Source organism: Rhinopithecus bieti, unplaced genomic scaffold (assembly GCF_001698545.2).
Source record: "Rhinopithecus bieti isolate Rb0 unplaced genomic scaffold, ASM169854v2 scaffold_30032, whole genome shotgun sequence".
NCBI classification, from domain to species: domain Eukaryota; kingdom Metazoa; phylum Chordata; class Mammalia; order Primates; family Cercopithecidae; genus Rhinopithecus; species Rhinopithecus bieti.
This window is the reverse complement of record NW_016813134.1, coordinates 1,103,775-1,124,547: the sequence shown is the minus strand read 5'-3', so window position 1 is coordinate 1,124,547 and position 20,773 is coordinate 1,103,775. Positions and strand designations below refer to the sequence as shown.

Sequence of the window (20,773 nt, the reverse complement as noted above, 5' to 3'; positions counted from 1 at the left end):
GACATGAAAAGATTGTGTGGGGTGCCTACAAGGCAGCCATTGACTTCTTTTAGAGCTTAACAAAAATTTATCTGGGCAGTTCTTGGCTCCTCCTTAGACAGTGATGTGCATTTCCAACTGCCCCTCGTTGAATTTCATTTTAATAGGAGCTGGGAAGGGTGCAGTCCTGGTTTGGAGGCATCCATTTTTTGAGGGCTTCTGGCCTGTGTGAGGAAGCTGCCCTCTTGCTGCCTGGCCCCGTCAGAGGATCTGGGAAAGGGGTGGGAGAATGTTGACACAGGACCAATTTTTCTTGCTTTCGTAGGTGCTCATTAGAAATTATTTAAGGGATTATGGTATCTCCCCTGCCGGTCACAGTGGCTCACGCTTGTAATCCCAGCACTTTGGGAGGCTGAGGTGGGCAGATCACGAGGTCAGGAGATTGAGACCATCCTGGCCAACGTGGTGAAAACCTGTCTCTACTAAAATAAAAAAAAATTTAGCCAGTCGTGGTGGCGTGTGCCTGTAGTCCCAGCTACTCAGGAGACTGAGGCAGGGGAATCACTTGAACCTGGGAGGTGGAGGTTGCAGTGAGCCAAGATTGTGCCACTACACTCCAGCCTGGGCGACAGAGCAAGACTTTGTCTCAAAAAAAAAAAAAAAAAAAAAAAAAAAAAAAAAAATTTAAGGTAAGAACCTTAGTCACAGTTAGTTCCTGGGCTTGGGTTCTGGCTGCTCCATGGCTTGGCTGAGTGATATTTTGAGGCACTAAGGAACTCCTGTAAGATTTAGGGAATCATCCATTTAAAATGAAAGGGGAAAGTAGAGGTTTCTTCTTTCAGCCCTCAGAACAACTCTCAAACTCCTTGCCATGTTCTTCTACCAGCTCCTGCATGATCTGGCTTCTGCCCACTTCCAGGCTTTACCTCCTCTAGGCCAATCTCCTTCATGACCTTCCAGCCACTGAAATTTCTGTTTTTCAAACAGCATGACTTTATTCTGGCCCCAGGGTCTTTGTGCTTGCCATCTCTCAGAACACTCCATCTTCTGATCTGTGCATGGCTGGTTCCTTCTTATCATGAGTTGCTGCTAGATATGCCTTCTCAGAGAGGCTCCCCGTCCTCCCTTTAAAACAGCTGCCCTTTTCCCATCCCCCAATTATTTTTACTTCATTATCATATTTTATTTATTTTTATTGCACTTATTATCATCTGAAGCCATCTTATTTTTGTGTGTATACTTGTTTGTTTTCTGGTTGCCTCACCTCTCTCCACATGGAATGATATTGGGGGATTTGCTTGTTTTGCTCATTGCTATATCTCCAGTAGGCTCACCTCTCTCTACATGGAATGATATTGGGGGCTTTGCTTGTTTTGCTCATTGCTATATCTCCAGTGGTGTCTGGCACATATTCAGTACATGTTTGCTGACTGAATAAATGGAGATGGTTATTAACAACTGCCTTGCTTGCTTCACAGGGTGGTTGAGATAACCTAATATGGTGGTACATGCTTTGAATGTTCTGTGGTGCTAGCCCAAGCATGAGGAGTGCTAATTCTCTGCCTGTATTCTCTGAACATGCATCAGAACCCTGGGGATATGAGGCCAAGGAGAGGCACGGTGACAGAGGAGCACAGCCAGGGGCCTGGGAAAGTCAAGAAAGGGGTGGAGAAGGCCCCATGGTGCTTGCCTTATGGGTGCCAGTGTTGGCATATGAAAAAATCGCCAAGACTACCCACATTCTAGACCTATCTAGGAATTATCCAGAAATCCTAGGTTTGAGATGTCTGCTTCAGTCATTGGAAAAGCTTCCTGGCTTCTGTGGCATAAGGTCCCAGTGTTCCCAGTTTTCTTGAGGTAACTGGGTTAGAGGGAAGACCATTGCTTGGGTCTCAGAGACTAATTAGCCAAGGTCTCTATTAAGCTGCTAGTGTTACTACTAAGACAATGCCATTCAATCCCCGGCAGCCTGTCCTCAGGGAAATATACATTCAACAAATTTTATTAAGTTCTAAGTCCTCAAATGTAACACAAAGAAGTGGGGCAAACAGCCTCTAAGCTTCCTTTCCCTTTGATTTCCTAGGGTTCTGAATTGAACGAAGCTCAAGACATTATCTGGCACAGTTTCCATCCACAATCTGTCACTGGCGCAGCCCAGAGAGATCTCCGGCTGGAAGCCATAAATTTGGGTGGCTGAACCTGCTGGGAAATAAAAACCATATCAAAACTCATATTTACATACAATTATCTATTTGCATAGAGCTATGACACTCATTTTCTTGCAGTGGGAGGAGGCTTGTTTGAGAAGGGGATGGCTGCTTGAGGCCTCTCACCTCCTACCCCGTCCTTTTGCTGGAGTTGCTGTCCACTCCCAGTGTGTCTGTGCCCTGCTGGAATTCTTTCTTTCGCCTGAACTGATGCCTTTCATCAGATCAGGAGCAAAAGTGAGGAGGGTGTGACAAGCAGTGCACATGGGGATAAGCAGTGAGGGTGTTTAGAAAGTGTCTCTTCTATCATCTTACTATGGAGGGTGAAGAGGGCCAGCAGTTGGGCTGCTCAGAGGTGAAGTCCATGAGAACTGGGCCGGTAAAACTCAGTGCAATAGCAGCCCCCAGGGAGAGGCACTACCTGCCAGAGAGAATGAAGAAGTTCCTCGTCTGATACTAAATATTTCCTTCCCTTGGTTATTTGTCATGGAGAGATCTCAGCAGGTCATTATCATGTTACCACTTAGCCATCAATTAACAAACATCTACCCCTTTGGGTCATTTCTTATAAATCAATCTCTCCATTCCCCTCATTATTTGGTTGTTTTCTTTTAACAGCCTCTCCTGCACTGTAATTTATGGAGCCTCATCATCTAAGAGCACTACTCTTGCTCTGAATCCAGGGAAAGCCTTTTGTGGAATTTTAAAGGGCCGGTGAAAAAAATTGCACAAGCAAGAACTGTTTTGTTAGATTAAACCTTTTTGCGTTAGCATTATGTTCTTTTCCTCCACAGCACCATCCTGCAAACAAAAGGGGCAAAGAGCTCTGGGGTGGGAGTGGGCAAGTCACTGCATTGGGCATGGTTTGCATTTTCTGACTTGAATCTCATTGTGTTATTTCCTCTTCATATTTATTACCACTTAATGTTCATTTACATTCCCTCTCTGTCCACAGTGATCAGAGCAACACCTCCCAAATTAGCGTCATTTGCAAGTTTCATTAACATGCTGTTTATTCTCTGTTTTTCAGATCATTAATAAAGATGACCCCTGTGCACCCTGCCTCCCCCAACCCAATACATTTCCATGTCTTCACCCTTTGTTTGCAGACTTTGAGCGAGTTTTAAATTTATGTGGCAGCACTCCTTACTAAGCCAATTTGAATTAATTTTGAGTGTAACACTTTATACCACTATATCAAATGCTTTTCTTATAGCTGCATGCATTCCATCAATAGTATTCTTGCACCTTTCTATTTGGTATTCAGGCTGAAAGCTCTCAATTCTGCCTGGCATTTTAGTTCTTTAAAAGTCACTGTATCCTCTGTACTGACTAGGGACTTTCTCCTAATTTTTCGGTTATTTTGAAATGATTGATGTTATGAAAGAAAGGATTTGGAGAGCTATTTATGGCAATCGATAGCTTTCATCTTGCTCTCCCACCTCTGCTATTATGGTGAATAAGTAATTTTGGTGAAATTCCCTCACATTCCAGGATGTATGAGACCTGGACCTCCTATTTTGAAGGCTACAGATTTCACAATACTCCCTTCCCTTGTTTGAAACTGACTGTCTATTTTTTAACCTGTATACCAGTTTTGAAGCTGCTTTAAATGCCTGGCATATTGTGGGTTCTCAAAAACTTTTTTTTTTGAGTTAATGAATGAATACAATAAAACCTGTCAGTCATTTGTGCTTTTCCCCCTAATCGGTACCAATTCCTCATTTGGTGAGGTAGTGAACAGTTAAAAAAAAAAAAAAAAAAATCAAGGCTTCTAGTGGATTATAGGTGTCTTACTGTCACTCATTTATTTATTCCACATATATTTATTGAGACTTTACTTTGACCAGATACTGTTCTAGGCTCTGAGGGTATTGCAATAAATAGACAGAATCTTTTCTTTTATACAGTTTTAGACAGAGATAATGAACAAACATACAGGTATATAATAGATCATCAGATTGTGATAAGTATTATGAAGGAAAATAAAGAGAGATAAATAGAGACACCAAGAGAGAAATAGCATTTGGAAGCTATTTTTCTGTGACTGACTTATCATTTTTAGCTCTCAATCTTTTATCTGGAAAGGTGTAGAATTTCCAGAAGCTCAATAGTTAGAAATAATGACTTACACAACACATAGAATTTCATTATAGCAGGTGGTTAGGCAGGCCCTATTTGAGACTCATGTTGTGTGTACGTGCAGATGCACCCATGCTGGGCCAGAATCTGGACTTTTTTTTTTCTTTTTTTGAGACAGAATCTCGCTCTGTCGCCCAGGCTGGAGTGCAGTGGCGCGGTCTTGGCTCACTGCAAGCTCCGCCTCCCGGGTTCACGCCATTCTCCTGCCCAGCGTCCTGAGTAGCTGGGACTACAGTTGCCTGCCACCACGCCCGGCTAATTTTTTATATTTTTAGTAGAGATGGGATTTCACCGTGTTAACCAAGGTGGTCTTGATCTCCTGACCTCGTGACTCACCATGTTAGCCAGGCTGGTCTTGAACTCCTGACCTCAAGTGATCAGCCTGCCTCGGCTCCCAAAGTGCTGGGATTACAGGCATGAGCCCCCGCGCCTGGCCTTTGAATCTGGACTTTTTATAAGTACCTGGGACCCTCCCAGTTCAGGCATCCTTAACAAGACTCGAGGGATGTTATCCTTTTGGACTTTATGAAGATCAGCAAAACACTGATGGAGAGCACTGAGTTCACCCAGTGGACTGTACCAGGTACAGATTACCAAAGGGTCCACTTGGTATGAAGGTGCATACATCAGACCAGAGATAGCTTACAGACCCAGTAAAGGAAATCTCAGCAGGAGCCTGCAGGGGCTGCAAGACAGGCTGAGGACATATGTCTTCAACATCCTGTGGCAGGGTGCTGAGAGGACCTCAGCTTCTTCCTGAGTTCAGGCCCATAGCTCACCAGCTGGCTGGGGCCACTCTTAACAGGGATCCTTATTCTTAAGTGAAGTCACTTTTGCAGTCAATTTCATGATGGCTTTTTATTGTTTTTAGATTCGCCCCTTTTCTCCTTTGTTATTTTATTTTGTCTTCCCAATACCTTTTTGTGGAAAAATGATTGTTCCAAAATGCCAAAACAGCTGTTACTTTTATATTGGAAACCCTAAGATGGCACTTCTCCACCCGCAGGATAGCATTAAAATGCTTAGCTCAACTCTCACAGCTTCTGGCCTGGTGCCTCCCCAAGCTGTGAAGCCTCATGGGCTGCCCCGTCCTGCCTCTCCTGCCCTTGGGCTCTGACGAAACCCAATCCCCTGGGCTCCTCCCTCATACTAGATGACCTCCTGCTTCTCCGTGCTCCCCTCGAGGTTCTTTCTGAGTGGAATGTCCTCCCTTCTTCTTCACCTGCAAGCTCCCACTTAGCTACTTCCCCCAAGCCCCAGGCTTTAGGACCCTGGACATCTCTCTACCATCACCCTTACACATTGACAGTGGGTTTCCAGAATGACAGGGACAATGTCTTGTTCATTTTTGTATTGACATTACCTAGGACAGCCCCAGGCACAGGGCAGGCATTCAGGAAAGGTTTGTTAAAGGAAACTGAACTGAAGATGAAAGAAGTGAGGGGTTATCAATCCCACTTTGCTGTTCAGGAGACTGAGGCTGGGGACGATAAGCTGCATGACCCAGGCCATCTAGGGAAACCTAGGGTGGGGCTGATATCAGAGTGCAACGCAGTGGGTGCCTATTCACCAGATCTGCTTCCATGTCCTAGGTGATTTCAAAGCACCGTGAACTCAAAGAACTCAGCTGTCTCTCAGCTCATAGGCATCATTTTTATTCAAAATATTCTGATTTGCAACTAATGACTTTTGGTGTTTTTTAGTTATCAGTTGGCCTATTTTTGTTGGTGGAGTTTATTTTTTCTGTAAACGTTCTTATTCATTTTCAAGTTAAATAAAATCTGACTTTTATCCCCAGAGGAACTTAGATTTCAAACCCGTGACTTGAGCAGGATTTTGGTTGGAGTTTGGGTTTGACTCATCTCTTTGATTAAAGGCTTATCTTCTTCTAAATAACAGGTCTTAATAGTTACTCTTTCCCTTTCTAGACCTTCTAAATTTAGATAAATGAGACCAATTATTGCTTCCAGAATGTTCAATTTCTACTCTGGTCCTAGAATTTGGTCTCTAAGAGATGTTGATTTTCTTCCTGTGGGATCATTTAAATTCTGCATTTTCCCAGTTGGTGTCCTTATGGAAGGGGAAGAGGACTGTGGGCGGGGCAGGCTGGCTGCTTGCTAACCAGGAGACACAAGGAGGGGATTTCAGCCTCTTGGGAGCCTGGTTGTGACCCACAGAGACCTCACCAGCTGCGGGCAGAGGGATGGCCTGCGGCAAGGTAGCTGGTGCGTGAACAAGCCTATGAGATCATCATGTCTGTGGACACCCAGGTAAGGGAGATAAACCTCTGGAAATGTGCTGTGATGATGTGAAAACTGCACAGGGAAGAGAGATGTTTTTCAATTCCTTTTCTTCTCTGCAACTTCCAGAGATGATCTGGAATCGGTGATGGGCAGATATGGCACATCCATACATCATTTCAATATATATTTATTAAGCACCTGCTGTGGGCCAGGCACTGAGCCACACTGTGCCTAGGGGGTAAACAGGAAGATACAACCCTGCAGTCTGGAGAAAAGGAGGGTTTGCTGCAGGGGGAGGGAGAATTATTCCTAGCAGAGCCTCAGAGCTTAGGAGAATAACTTGGGAACTGCTTATGATATTGTAAGACCTGGAGATGGGGAGAAGGAACCAGAGGATTTCTTTCCTCTGATGCCTGCCTGCTTTTCTCTACTGAGTTTCCCAACCTCATCAACCCTGACTACCTACCTGCTCTCCCACCCAGACCCTCTCTGCTAAATGTGCACCTGTAACTCTGGATCCCTAGGGCCTCAGCAGACGGAAACCATTTTGGGCAAGACACAGTTAGTGTACAATTTGAGATTGCTCAGATGTAGGGCTGAACAACCCATGCTTGATCCCTGGATGTGAGGCTCACTAGCACTAGGGTAAACAGATTTAGAAGAGGAATGACCATTTACCCAATTAAAAATAGAATCCTTAGATCAACCTAGAAGTCTACAATGTAGGATGATTACAGTGTAAGTACACACTGTTCAGAGGAGGGTATTTTAGCTAGAATCCTTGGGCTGATCCCACTTTTCCGGGCTTCTGAATATTGACTTGTATGTGAAATGTTATTCTGTGTGTGAGCATATATGCATTTTTTTTTTTTTTTTTTCTGAGAAGAGAGTCTGTGGTTTTCATTAGAATCCTGGCAGGGTATTGTTTTAGGGTCCAGGAGCCTTGATTCCAGCCCTTGGCTCCTATCTTTACCAGTTGAGGTAGGGGAGTCACATGGGCTCTGCTTTTATCTACAATAGAGTAAAATAACAGCACCTTCCTCACATGGCTGTTACGAAGTTAAAATGAGAGACATGGGTAAACTATGAGATTTGCAAACCATACACTACTAGATGAATGCCTGGAATGGCCATGTGGTCCTCTTCCCTCCTTCCCCATTACCTCTCCCTTTCCCCTTACCTCCTCCCAACCTAGTTAACTTCTAATTTTTCTTCAAGACCCATTTCCAGGAACACTTCAAAAAAGCTTCCCCTGGCTGCTAAGCTTGCTCCCTCTGGGTAAGGTGCACCTTCCCCCTTCCCTTTACCATCCTTCTCTTAGCTGACCTCCAATAACATAAATTCTACCCTGTTGCAACATTTACTTCCTCTTCCAAACCTGGCTCTTCTACCCAGACTGCATGATCCTTGAGGACAGGGATGGTGACCTGGTTGTTTGCTCTGCCTGTCACAGTGTAGCTTTAATATAATTTTATTCAATCGATAAAATGTTAGTTAATTTATTTTTAAATTGTGTTTTAATGAGCTAACTCCTGATTATTTTTATCTATTCATCAAAGGCAGACTTAGTTCCTTTTACTATGTGTAAATGAAAGTGATAAAATGGAATCCTTTAACAGCATCTTACTACTGTCTATTAGGTTGGCCTTCCAGCAAATTAGTCTGAATTAATGAGGGTTCATCTCCCTCTGTTGAAGGAGGCAGGAAATAAAGCAGTTGCATGCTGTGGTGCCAGGCCAGGCACTGTGACTACCACAGTAACTTCCCTCCTCACTCACAGAACAGCACCCTCCTTTCTAGCCTACTACCTGTGGCACAGGCTGATCAAGGGGATTAGGTCTGGGATTATACAACTCTAGAAAGTCTCAGCAGGGCGCGGTGGCTCACGCCTGTAATCCCAGCACTTTGGGAGGCCGAGGTGGGCGGATCATGAAGTCAGGAGATCGAGACCATCCTGGCTGACACGGTGAAACCCCGTCTCTACTAAAAATACAAAAAAATTAGCAGGGCATGGTGGCAGGCGCCTGTAGTCCCAGCTACTCAGGAGGCTGAGGCAGGAGAATGGCATGAACCCGGGAGGTGGAGCTTGCAGTGAGCCGAGTGAGCCACTGCATTCCAGCCTAGGTGACAGAGCAAGACTCCATCTCAAAAAAACAAAACAAAACAAAGCAAAACAAAACAAAACAAAAAACAACTCTAGAAAGTCTCCCAGCTGGCCTCACCTAGGCAGCACACTGCTGCGGCAACAGGCTGGCCTGAGCCTCTCTCAGCCCCTTTCATAGGCACTGTAATCTTCTGATCATCTTCTACTCTTTTTCTTTGTTATTTACTGGCAGTAGCCATTGCAGATGTGTCTTCTGAAGTTCCTCTTCCTGGCCTCTCCTGGATTTTCCTCTATTTTGTCTCCTGCTCCCATTGCAGGAAGCGCCACAATTTCCATCCTCCCTGCTTTCATTTGTATTACTGGAAGGAAAAAGGAATTATGTACTTCCCACCAGCTCCAACTCAGCTGGCACTAGACATTGTGTAGACTGATGTAATGTTACAAAGGAGGAAATTATTAAAAGATGAGGCTAATTTTCTAATTCACACCTGGAGAGCAAATCTGATGGTGCTTGCACAGATCTTTAATGAAACAACATTGTTTAAAAAGTTTCCAGAGAAATTCATCACTAATTGATTTTGAACTGTGGAAAAGATAATACAGAGAGATGAGATATTATCTTCCCTCTGGCCTGACTCCCCCACGAGCTTTCCAGTTCCTTAGTCCCCTTTTCCATAGAAAATCGATAGCAGCTTTCTGAATTGGTGTTGCAGACAGTAAGGCCCACATAAAGGCCTGTGTTTGGATGGGATGTGTTTTCTTTCTGCTTCAGTTTTCCATCATTTGGGCACTGCTGTGAGTTCTTGGTGAAAGCCATGGATTTCCGTGGTAGAATTGGAAGATTCATTTTGTGACTCAAGAGAAAGGCAGCAAGCAGGAGAAATGCACTTGGGCTCAGGTTGGGTGTCTTCAAAACGGGCAGGTCTATAGTGGGAATATAGGGGCACAGCCCTCCCTTTAACTTCAGAGACTTCTCAGACTCCCCCAACACCAACATATACATTCTTTATGTGTACTTATATATTCTTAGATAGGGACCACTGAAAGTTTCTTATTCTTATATAAAGTATGAATAAAATCATTTCAAATAAAATTCTGTTTTTAAAAAGTTGGCCTGAAACATGTAATCCAGTTTAAAACTGAGTGCCAGTTATGCAAAGCCACCTCTATGATAAGCCCCCAGCCCTTCTTCACCCAGGTTGCCATGTTCCTATCCCTCCTCTTTAGAATTTTTGAAGATGCAGCTCCTGGGTGTTGAACTCCTGGGCTAGTCGGAGAGGTTCTTCTTGTATTATCTCCTTGCAGCTGATGGATTCCATCTGTCTTCTATGAATTTAAAGGAATTTTGAGAATCAATAGAGTTCCAGATCTCAGGAGAAATAGCTTTGGCTTAAAGCGCCTTTACTCCAAGTCTGGCTTGTAAATATATTAAGGAAGCTTGCCTCAACTTGAGGTGCCCTTCATAGATCCAACTGGTAGACTTTGCCAGGTCCTCTGCTGCATGCTGGTGAGCCAATAAGACCTACTTTTGGACCTACTTTTGTACTCCCAGAGCTCACAGCTGGTGAGATAGAAGTACCATGACAGGGTGGCTCAAAATGCTATGACCTCCTTGAGAGCAGATGTCTCCTTCAATCTTGGGGACCCCGGGAAGACTTCCAGAGGAGGGGCTGCTGGGCTGAGCCTGGAAGGAGGGATGGCTATGCCCACTTTTTTTTTGTTTTTTTTTTTGATACAGAATCTCACTCTGTTGCCCAGGCTGGAGTGCAATGGTGCGATCTCAGCTCACTGCAAGCTCTGCCTCCTGAGTTCACCCCATTCTCCTGTCTCAGCCTCCCGAGTAGCTGGGACTACAGGCGCCCACCACCACGCCTGGCTAATTTTTTGTATTTTTTTTAGTAGAGTCGGGGTTTCACCGTGTTAGCCAGGATGGTCTCGATCTCCTGACCTCATGATCCACCCGCCTCGGCCTCCCAAAGTGCTGGGGTTACAGGTGTGAGCCACCGCACCTGGCGACTATGCCCACTCTTTAACTTGTAAACTTTTTCCTCCACGGAGCCTCACACATCCTCTGTGGCCCCCACCCTGGGATTTGATATGGAATAATCTCTTATTATATTGGGATCTTTGCAGGATTTTTCTGCTCTTCTTGTCAATGTATATTTAACTCTACTGTATCCCCACTCCCCTTTCAAGCTCTCACCCTGGCTCTTAGGGGTCTGCTAGGCTAGTTCTCAGTATGGTGTTGATGATAATAACAGTTCCAAAATTCACTCTCAAACTGTTATTCCCATTTTCACCTTTCTTAAACAGATTAATACAAGGGAGGTTAGACTTAGAGTCCGGGAGGCATTGTTGGTGTGGACATTTCCTTGGCTCTTGAAATGATGTTTAAGGATTCACTAACTCTGGCTTCTGTAAGACTTGCTTTTCTCAGTGGTTTGGACATTGAGTGCCCCCTTAGGAGCCTTGCTACGGTGTGCGGGTGGGTATGGGAGGGCACCATCTGGTCCATGAAGGCCAGTGTGAAAGCCCTGTTCTGCCAAGGTGATGTTTACAGGGGCAGGAGTGCTGATCTACGGTCTGCCCCTGACCATTTTGGGCAAGGTAGTATCCCCTCAGTCCCTACCACTGTAAATTGCAAGGGTTGAAAACCAACTCTGAGAGTTTCTGTAGCTCAGTCATTCTGGGCATGTCTGTATTGGATGCTTTTTCACTCCTCATTTTTTAGGGCAATATGGAAACGCACTAACACCCTGCCAGAAAGTGAATTTAATTTATCAAGGGTGTAACCATGTATTTTTATTCCATTTGTAAAATAATATTAATTGCAATGATGTTAATAACGCCTTAATTTTTTTTTTTTTTTTTTTTTTTTTGAGACGGAGTCTCGCTCTATCGCCCAGGCTGGAGTGCAGTGGCTGGATCTCAGCTCACTGCAAGCTCCACCTCCGGGGTTTACGCCATTCTCCTGCCTCAGCCTCCCCAGTAGCTGGGACTACAGGCGCCCGCCACCTCGCCCGGCTAGTTTTTTGTATTTTTTAGTAGAGATGGGGTTTCACGGTGTTAGCCAGGATGGTCTTGATCTCCTGACCTCGTGATCCACCCGTCTCGGCCTCCCAAAATGCTGGGATTACAGGCTTGAGCCACCACGCCCGGCCAACGACCTGAAATTTTATGGGACTTTTCCAGTTTACAGTGTTTTTAAATCCTTGATCAGTTTGGATCTCCAAGTCATCTCTATGAGGTGCCATCTGTGAGCACTTCACCGTATGCAATGTAGATTTGTCTTGTCCTTTAACCCTCTCAAGAATTCTATGAGGCAAATATTATTATTATCTCAACATTTCAGATGAGGAGTCTGAAGCTCAGAGAGGTAAAGTATCTTGCCTGAGGTCATGCAGCTAGTGTAAGTCTTTGGAGGACAGTTTATTCCACGGCAATAGTGTGCCACTTTCGTTCTCTCTGAACCCCTCTTATTCCAGATACCTTTTAGTTGGCTATGCACTATTGCTAAGCAGTGGGGTGGAGGGGCTGCTGTGTTTTTAGCTCTGAACAGCTTGTAGTGCCAGGTCATTGTGAAATTTCTTTGTGATTTGACCATGAGGCAGCATGACTTACCAGAGTTGGATGAGCCTGGGCAATGTGGGATGCTGTTTGTTGGGGAACGTAGCTAAGGGTATGAACTGGGGATACAGCATGAAGAGAGAAAATGATAACAGTTATGTAATTTGGTGGAGAACAGAACCAAAGTGGGACTTTTAGAGCAATTGAAGAGAGGTCTGAATAGTTGAGAGACTGGCTTTAGAGGCAACTAAAACTCCAAGGAGTCATAAGGAAAAGAGAAGGAGAAAAGATTCTTGCTTCTTGACCAGAATAACAGGAAAGTTAAGAGGGATTGAATGTAAGTGTCCAAACATTTGGAAGACAGTGGCAGGCTTTTGTAGAATTTCACAGAAGAAGACACACAGAGGACTGGTTAAATTGGAGCACTTCAGAAGACAAGACACTTGGTTAGCTTTTAGGAAGGATTTCTTGGATGTCAGGCATTTCTAATGCTGTAACAGATGTCAAGCTACTTGCAATGAACAAGGTATCAGTCAAGCCACTTGGGTGCCCAGCACTCTTGTACACCCTTTCTAAGTTTGGGGAATTTCTCATTTTCTGAGTCTGTGCCTCAAGTGGAAAGCCAGAAATGGGCTTTCCAAGCTTCCCTTGTATAGAGTGCAGGTCTAAGTTCCTTCCAACCAGAGGCACCTGTGTCTGGCTTCATTTAGGAGGCCAGTGATACTAGGAAGCAGGTGTCCAGAGGAATTTGTTCTGGTGAGAGGAGGGACATAGATATTTAGCATCTAGATGCAGCAATCACAGAGTTGATTGTGGAAACACACAGTGCTCAGTGCTGTGGGTGGGACCTGTGGTTTCTGTGTCAATTGGGATGCTAATGGGGATGCCATAAAAGCAGTCTGGAGGATAGTGTGATTGATCCACTGTTCCTGGCTGTAGGGCTTCCCAGAGACACTCACAGAGAACTAGCAACACTTTTTAATAATTTCATTTTCTTCTTAAATCAGCTAGGGAGTGTTCTTTTGTCCACACCTAAAAACCTTGACTGGTACAACAGGTAACTGAGGGAGTTTATGGAGTCTCTGGAGACTTTTAGAAATAGGAGAAACACTTGGCTGTCAGTTCAGCGTGATCACAGTATGTATCAGTCAGGTTTCTTGGTTGCAAACAACTGAAACCAACTCTTTGTATTTTAAGCAGAAAAGGAATCTATTGAGGTTTCAGTGATTCAGTGAGATGCTAAAGAATCAATTTGAAATGTGGACAGAAACTGAGAGCTTGAGTTAAGAACCCTCTTAGGACAACTGGGCCAGGAAGCATCCTTTGCTTCTCTAGGATAGCGCTTGACCTGTCATTAGACACCAGGAATTAGATACCCTTATGGCTGCCAGGAAAAAAACCTGACTATCCCAGAGTCTTCATACCACTCACTCCAGCTTCTGGATGAAGGGTCTATCTGTCTGAATTTCTAGGGAATACAGACAGGCAGATCCCCCAACCTTTGGACTTCTGAGGTAAGAGGCTGGGTACTGAACCCTACCAGCATTAACATAGGGCAACATTGACTCAAAGAGAAGTGGGAGTTAGACACAGCAATAATAGATGTCCACATTGGGGCTGGAAAAGGCGGTTACATGCAGCCTCATTGATCCTTGCATGGTTACCTGTGAGTGTGTCCTCAGACCTGGAACATTTTCCTATATAGAGATAAAAAGCCGTCACGGCCTTTGCTGGACTGATTGCCCTGTTTGGGAGTATCTTTCCCTGTTCTAGGTTTGATATGAACTTTTTTGTTTTGCTGAAGCGTGTGCATCCTGTGGTACCACCCTAGCAATCCCACTGCTATATCTCTTCAGAACACGATCCTTTGCCTTTAATATAAGAGGAGTGCATGCAGACAGTCTCCCCGCCTCAGCTCCAGGGCTGGCTTACTGGCCATGGGAGACCAGTGGTCACTATAGAAGCTGACCTTGCTCTGTCTTTTCTCTAAAATGCTGTTCCAAACAGTGCCTCTGGGAGTTGTGTCTTTCTTGGTAATCTTGAGTCTATAAACCATGCAGTGGGTTGACATTTTGATACTGCTGCTTCTGGTGATATGCAACAGGTCTCACTTGCTTGACAAGGGCGCATGTCTTTAGTTTAATGCTATAAGATGTTGAGCTGTAAGAGATAAATGAAGGACAAACTCCTAACAGATAAAGAGGCTTGTATTAGTCCGGGTTCTTTAGAGGGACAGAACTAATGTGGAATAGTCATATATAAAGGGGAGTTTATTAAGTACTAACTCACATGATCGCAACGTCCCACAATCGTCTGTCTGCAGGCTGAGTTGCAAGGAGAGCCAGTCTGAGCTTCAAAACTGAAGAACTTGGAGTCCGATGTTCGAGGGCAGGAAGCATCCAGCACGGGAGAAAGGCGTAGGCTGGGAGGCTAGGCCAGTCTCTCTTTTCACATTTTTCTGCCTGCTTATATTGTAGCCAGTCTGGCAGCTGATTAGATCATGCCCACCCAGATTAAGGGTGGGTCTGCCTTTCCCACCCAGTTACTCGAAAGTTAATCTCCTTTGGCAACACCCTCACAGACACACCTAGGATCAATACTTTGTATCCTTCAATCCAATCAAGTTGACACTCAGTATTAACCAGCAAAAGGCCTCTATGCTGCAAAAATCAATGATGGGACAAAAAAATCACTTTGTCCCATCCTGGTTTTTATTGTTTATTTACATACTGTATCCCATTTTTATGTTAGATTCCCCTCCATATTTAAAGCAACTGCTGGAACAATGGTATCACATGCTCCATGATCCATCCATCCATCTATCCATCCATCCATCCATCCATCCATCCATCCATCCACCCACCCATCTATCTATCTATTCACCCAGTAAGCATTTACTATGAACCTCCTCTGGGCATGCCCCAGTAAGTTGCTGGTGATGCAAGAATTAATGAAGCAGTCTCTTTTTTTTTTGACACTGAGTTTCCCTCTTGTCACCCAGGCTGGAGTGCAACGGCATGATCTCAGCTCACTGCAACCTCCGCCTCCTGGGTTCAAGCGACTCTCCTGCCTCAGCCTCCCAAGTAGCTGGATTACAGACGCCTGCCATCATGCCCAGCTAATTTTTGTATTTTAGTAGAGACGGGGTTTCACCATGTTGGCCAGGCTGGTCTTGAACTCCTGACCTCAGGTGATCGGCCCTCCTCGGCCTCCCAAAGTGCTGGGATTACAGGCGTGAGCCACTGTGCCTGGCCAGCAGTGTCTTTAAGGAGCTCAATCAGTGAGGAAGTTGCTACACAAACAGAGAATTACAATACAAGGTGTATTAGTTTTCTGCTGCTGTGCAAAAAGTCACCACAAATTTAGTGGCTTAAAACAACACTGATTCATTAGCTCACATTTCTGTAGATCAGAAACCCATCACGGTATATCAGTTCAGGGTATCACAAGGCTGAAATGGAGGTTTTGGCTGGACTGACTTCTTATTTGGAGGCTGTGGAATAATTTACTTCCAAGCTCATCCTTGTTGGCAGAATCCAGTTCCTCAAGGTCGTAGGACTAAAATCCCCATTTCCTTGTTAGCTGTCAGCCAGAGACAGTTCTCAGCTCCTAGAGGCTGCTCTTAGATCCTTGCCCCAGGGTCCCTCCATCTCAGCAACTGAGAATCTTCCTCATGTTGAATCTCTCTGACTTTTATTTTTGCAACCAGCTGGAGAAAGCACTGTTTTTAAAGCACTCTTGTGATTAGGTCAAGACCACCTGTTTAATCTTCCTATTTTAAGGTCAACCAAATAGCATATGCTATATAACATAATGTAATTACAGGAGTATAATCCATTATAATTGATGTAGGATTTTTCTCGACCCCTTTGTCAGACTTGCAACGGGGGTGCCCTGTTTACTTAGCTTGCTGGGCACAACCCCTTGCAGGAGGGAGCATGTAAGTGAGTGAATGCAGCATCTGATCGGCTGCTTCAGGCACCAGCAGGAGCAGCCTCTGTGTGGGCCTCCTGGCGGTGCCCCCGTTGGGGGTGCCTGCAACCCCTGCAGCCCCAGGGGATATATTACAATATGCTCTCTTAGCTCTGCCATCCGTGGACAGTGGTGTGTTATCAGCTCAGTGGGCCCCTTGCCTCGCTGCATGGGGTGGCTGCCGTCCATTAGTGAGGGAAGAGGGCCAGTGTGACAGCCTTTTTTGGGTACCCACACTCGGTGGGTCCTGATTGTCTGGCATCCAAGAAGAATGAGGTCACCCAGACACCTGAAGGATGCTCATTTTATTAAGCAATGGGAAATGGCTCTCAGCAAAGAGGGGAGTTGGAGAGGGCACAAGATGTGCAGATAGTCTTGCCCTGAAGTGCAGCTGTCTCTGGTCAGCTGCTCCCTGAAGTTAAACCATCTCTCCGAAGTTAACCTGCCTCTTCTCTGAAGTCCAGCTGTCCCTCTGAAGTCAAGTCACCTCTTTCCAGTCAAGCTGCTTCTCTCTCTTCTACTGACTGAGTCTGTGGTCTTTATAGGCACAGGATGTGGGGTGAAGTGGGCCATAGGTAGTTTTGGAAAAAAGACATTATTCAGAAAGAACCAATTGGGAGAGAGCCGGCAAACAGGGATAGAAGTTCTCACTTTGGGCTGTGGGTTTCAGGCTTTTCGGCTCAAAGGTGGGGTTTCACTGGGGACCTGTCCCCAGTCGGCCTAGAATTTTTCTGCCTCCTGCCTCTATCATGATCACTGTCCCAGAAATTATGCAGAGCATAATTATGAAATTGTGTACACTGGAAGGGGGTGTATGGACAATCTTCGGGACATCACAGAATCCTGCCTGCCATGCAAAGTGGCATGTGCTGTGTTTGGAGGCATACACAAGAAATCATAGGAGTGCATAGTTTTGGAGGTGGGAGAAGCCAGGGAAGTCTTTTTGGAGGGCTGTTATCTTCAGGGATGCCTTTGGAAGGATGTCAAAGGCTATTCAGTTGAGAGGGCTGAGAAGCACTTAGCCCTACAAAGTGAAGATTGGTCATAGGACTATTCCAGCTAGAAGGAATGACTTATGTGGGGCCAGAGGTGCGACACAGCATGGTGTATTTGGAAATAACAAGTTTGGGGTTACTAGAGAGTAAGTATTTTCCAAGGAAGGGAGTGGCAAGATGGGGACCTGGAGAGGCCTGGAGGAGTCCAGACTAAGGATCTGGGAGAATCAGATCTTTGGGTCCTAGCACAAAATGTTTGATTTGGGGTGGGGCCCAGTAATTTGCTTTTCTAACAAGTTCCCAGGTGATACTGATGCTGCTGGCCTGGGGCCACACTTTAAGAACTGGGGCTCTGCAGAATGAATGGGAAGAGAACAATTCTGTGGGTCCAGTAGGAGGTCATGGTACTAGTCAAGCAGGAGATAATGAAGCTCTGACCAGGTTCAGAGCCAGGGCATTGAGAGTGGGTATAATGTGGAGTAAATGGGATTTAAAAAAAGATTTAGGAGGGAGGCAGTACTGGGGTGTGGGTCTGAGAGACAAGGCAGTTAGGGCTGACCTCTGCTCTGGAGAGACCTGGAAGGAATCTTAGCCATGACCCAATTCAGCCCTCTCATTCCTCAATGTGAGACAATGTGAGGCCCAGGGAGAGCAAGTCACTCCTTCAAGATCACACAATTGTTGGTATTGGCACTGGGACAGGGGAACCAGATTCCCTGGACTCTGCAGCATAGCATTTGTGAATGAATTTGGAAGGAAGAAAACAAAATAAAACCAAGGTAGCCCCAGCTCTCCTAGAAACTCCTTGTCAGTCTCATTCCCCTGGCTCCTATCTCCTTTGTCTGCCACTTGGCCCAGCATGCTTCTGAGGTAAAGGTCATTACAGCCTGTGTACAAGAGGAGCAGGAAGTTCCTCGCCTGGACACAGACCTGTACAGGGTTCCTGAAGGAGAGGTCAAACTTGTCAAAGGTGTTTTAAGCCTCCTAACTGATTTTCTTTCAGCCCTGGATTCTTGGTTGCAGGAGAATTTTCATAGCTGAGATACTCTACCAGTGACAAATTTGCTGAAGCCTGGAGACAAGATTGGGAAATTACAGCATGCTCCTTGGATTTCCAGAGGGACAATACTGAGCACGGACATTCCTTCTCACACACACGTACGATGGAGTGCACACACATGAGATGGAGATCAATCTTAACCCCCAAAGGTCCCTTTGTCTCACTGAAGTGCTTATTAAATGAATCTGTGTTTCCACTGGCAGCTCTGAGTCATCTAGAAAGGGAACACAATGCGATGTCAGTCAGTATTTGTTACTGTCAGAGCCTTCCTCGCAGCCTGCCCTGCGTTTATTGTCTTTTTGGGGCCCGTTTTATCCATTTTCTGTGGGTAAAGTCATTAATCTTCCTCCTGGCTCGGGGGCTGTGCATCACTGACAGCTGGGGTCCTGGCTTCCTGGGCTGCTGGGTGAGGGCACCTCCGGGCCTCTCGGTGATGGAGTTTTGATTAGAAAGAGTGAAGAACAAGCCAAGCCTTTAAGAGGACCCAGGAGGTGGGGTGTAAGTGTCTGTGGTCCCACAAGGCCCTGGGGATCAGTGGAAAAGGTCACCCTGTTTTTGAATCATCTGCAGTGCACCCTGACACCAAAATACACTTAGTCCTATGCAGAGTCACTTGATAAAGAGGCTAATGAAGTGGAAAGATGTCAGCAGAGCTAAGCGGGCCAGGCTCTCGGGGATGCACCATGATTCAACCTTCTGTTACCATGGAAACCAGGGAGGCTTGGCTTCCTTTTTTCTCTCCTTCCTTTTGGAAGGTCTCTCCTTGGTAACCTTGACCCTTTCACATTGGCAGCCAGAGATAAGAAATTCCATTTTCCCTTATCTGGTCATGGTTGGCTGGTAAGACTCTGATGGGTGTGTGATGGAGGAGGGATGCTGGCCAGGGGCTCCGGAGCGCCTTCATTCAAATGCATAAAGTGGAGGGTGGGAGGCGATAGAAAAAGAACACAGTTAATTAAGGTTGATATTGCAGAGAAGGTTGTTTTCTGAATAATAAATTCTGTGGGCTTCAAAAACAAGTGCAATTAAAGGAGTGCAAAAGGAGAGTCAGTTGAAGGGCAGAGGAAGACCAGTTTTTTTGGGGGTCATAAGGGGGATACAGGGTGCATCTAGGAGACTCTCACTATGCTGGGATCTTGATACGCAGAACGAATACTGTGTTTGATGATGGTTTGTGACATTGCTGCCTGTACAAATGCCCTTTGCCTTGAGCAATCGAGTCATTTACATCCTTAGCTAATGAAGAAGGGCTTTGAAGTTGATCCAGAAGGGAAGATTGGCCTTAGGTTGCTATCAAGGAGAGGGCTTTTGCTTCGATTTACTCTCAGAAATGTTGTTCCTGGGCAGATGTTTCCTCAGTCATGTTGTACATCACTTTCAGTTCAAGTGCCCACTATACCTTTCTGTTCTCTGTGTCTTTTGGAATAAATTATTGATTGAAAAACATGTATAAATTCCTGGCCAGTTAAAGTTTGGTGCTCCTTGGGCTGGACATCCAATCCTGAATCAGACAGAGGGGTGGGTGGCCAATGACATGCAGTATTAACATAGCCCCCTTACCCACCCCTCAATAGTAATATGAGTTAGAACAAGTTTTTAGAGAAAGAAATATAGTGTCAGGCTCACCCAAACATCTTTTCTGTTTTAGAAACCTTTACTTAACTTCAACAAATGTCAAGAAAGGAATATGTATCTTTTATAATAATTATTATAAAGGTAAAAATCTTAGCCTGTCCTATGTGATAAAGGTGTTTTTCTTTTACAACTGTGAATCAGGGAACATATCTGCAGGTGTGTGCAGGATCTGAGAGATCTCAGGTTTGGCTAGGCTACCGAGGAGGAAGTTCTCCATGGTTGATGAAGATGGCTGGGTTTTCAGGATTTTCCTAATCCACCCATTCTTATCACATTTTAATTGGTGACCTCACTTGGGCTGGGGTGATGTGATTGGGAAAAGGGCTGGAGGGAACCACACTCCCTTATCCAGCTAAGAACCACACCCCCTCATCCATATTCCCTCATCCAGCTGGCTTAGGGGAACACTGAGAGCAGAAGAGATTTTACCTCACTTCACATTGATTGTGTATAGAGATTTCCTGTGTATGACATAGATTATGTATAGAGATTTTTCCTGTATATGATTTATCAATAAAGAATTGTTCAACTAAATTATGCTACATCTATAATGGAATACAGTGCAGCTAGGTAAAAGCATGAGGAAATGCTGGAATGATATGGAAAACATCCCAGCATCTATGTTTAAGTGAAAAAAGCAAGAGCAAGCAGTGAATGTATTATATTTTGACTTCTACTAGAAAAAGGAGAGAATCAAGAAAATATCTTCATATATGATTGCATTTCCATAAAAAAACCATGGCAGTACACAAATCTCAATAAATAAAATAAATAAAACAATTTAAAAAGCAGCCAGTGGAAGGATGGGGTGAGAATTAGATTGAAAGGCAGACTCCACATATACACTGTTAAATTTAATTTTTGAACCA

At 44.9% G+C, this 20,773-nt stretch overlaps 1 long non-coding RNA gene across 2 annotated transcripts in view; it reads left to right on the top strand.

Annotated features, from left to right (window-relative positions):
• LOC108512435 (uncharacterized) overlaps positions 1–18,432 on the top strand; it is a 30,982-nt gene extending 12,550 nt beyond the window's left edge. Inside the window, exon 5 of one of the 2 annotated variants that reach the window (XR_001880603.1) lies at positions 18,213–18,432. This is a non-coding gene — a long non-coding RNA (uncharacterized LOC108512435). Of the gene's footprint in view, positions 1–2,062; positions 2,190–18,212 lie in introns of those variants that run through there. The other variant, XR_001880604.1, reaches the window with a different exon arrangement.
• The last annotated feature ends 2,341 nt before the right edge of the window (positions 18,433–20,773 follow it).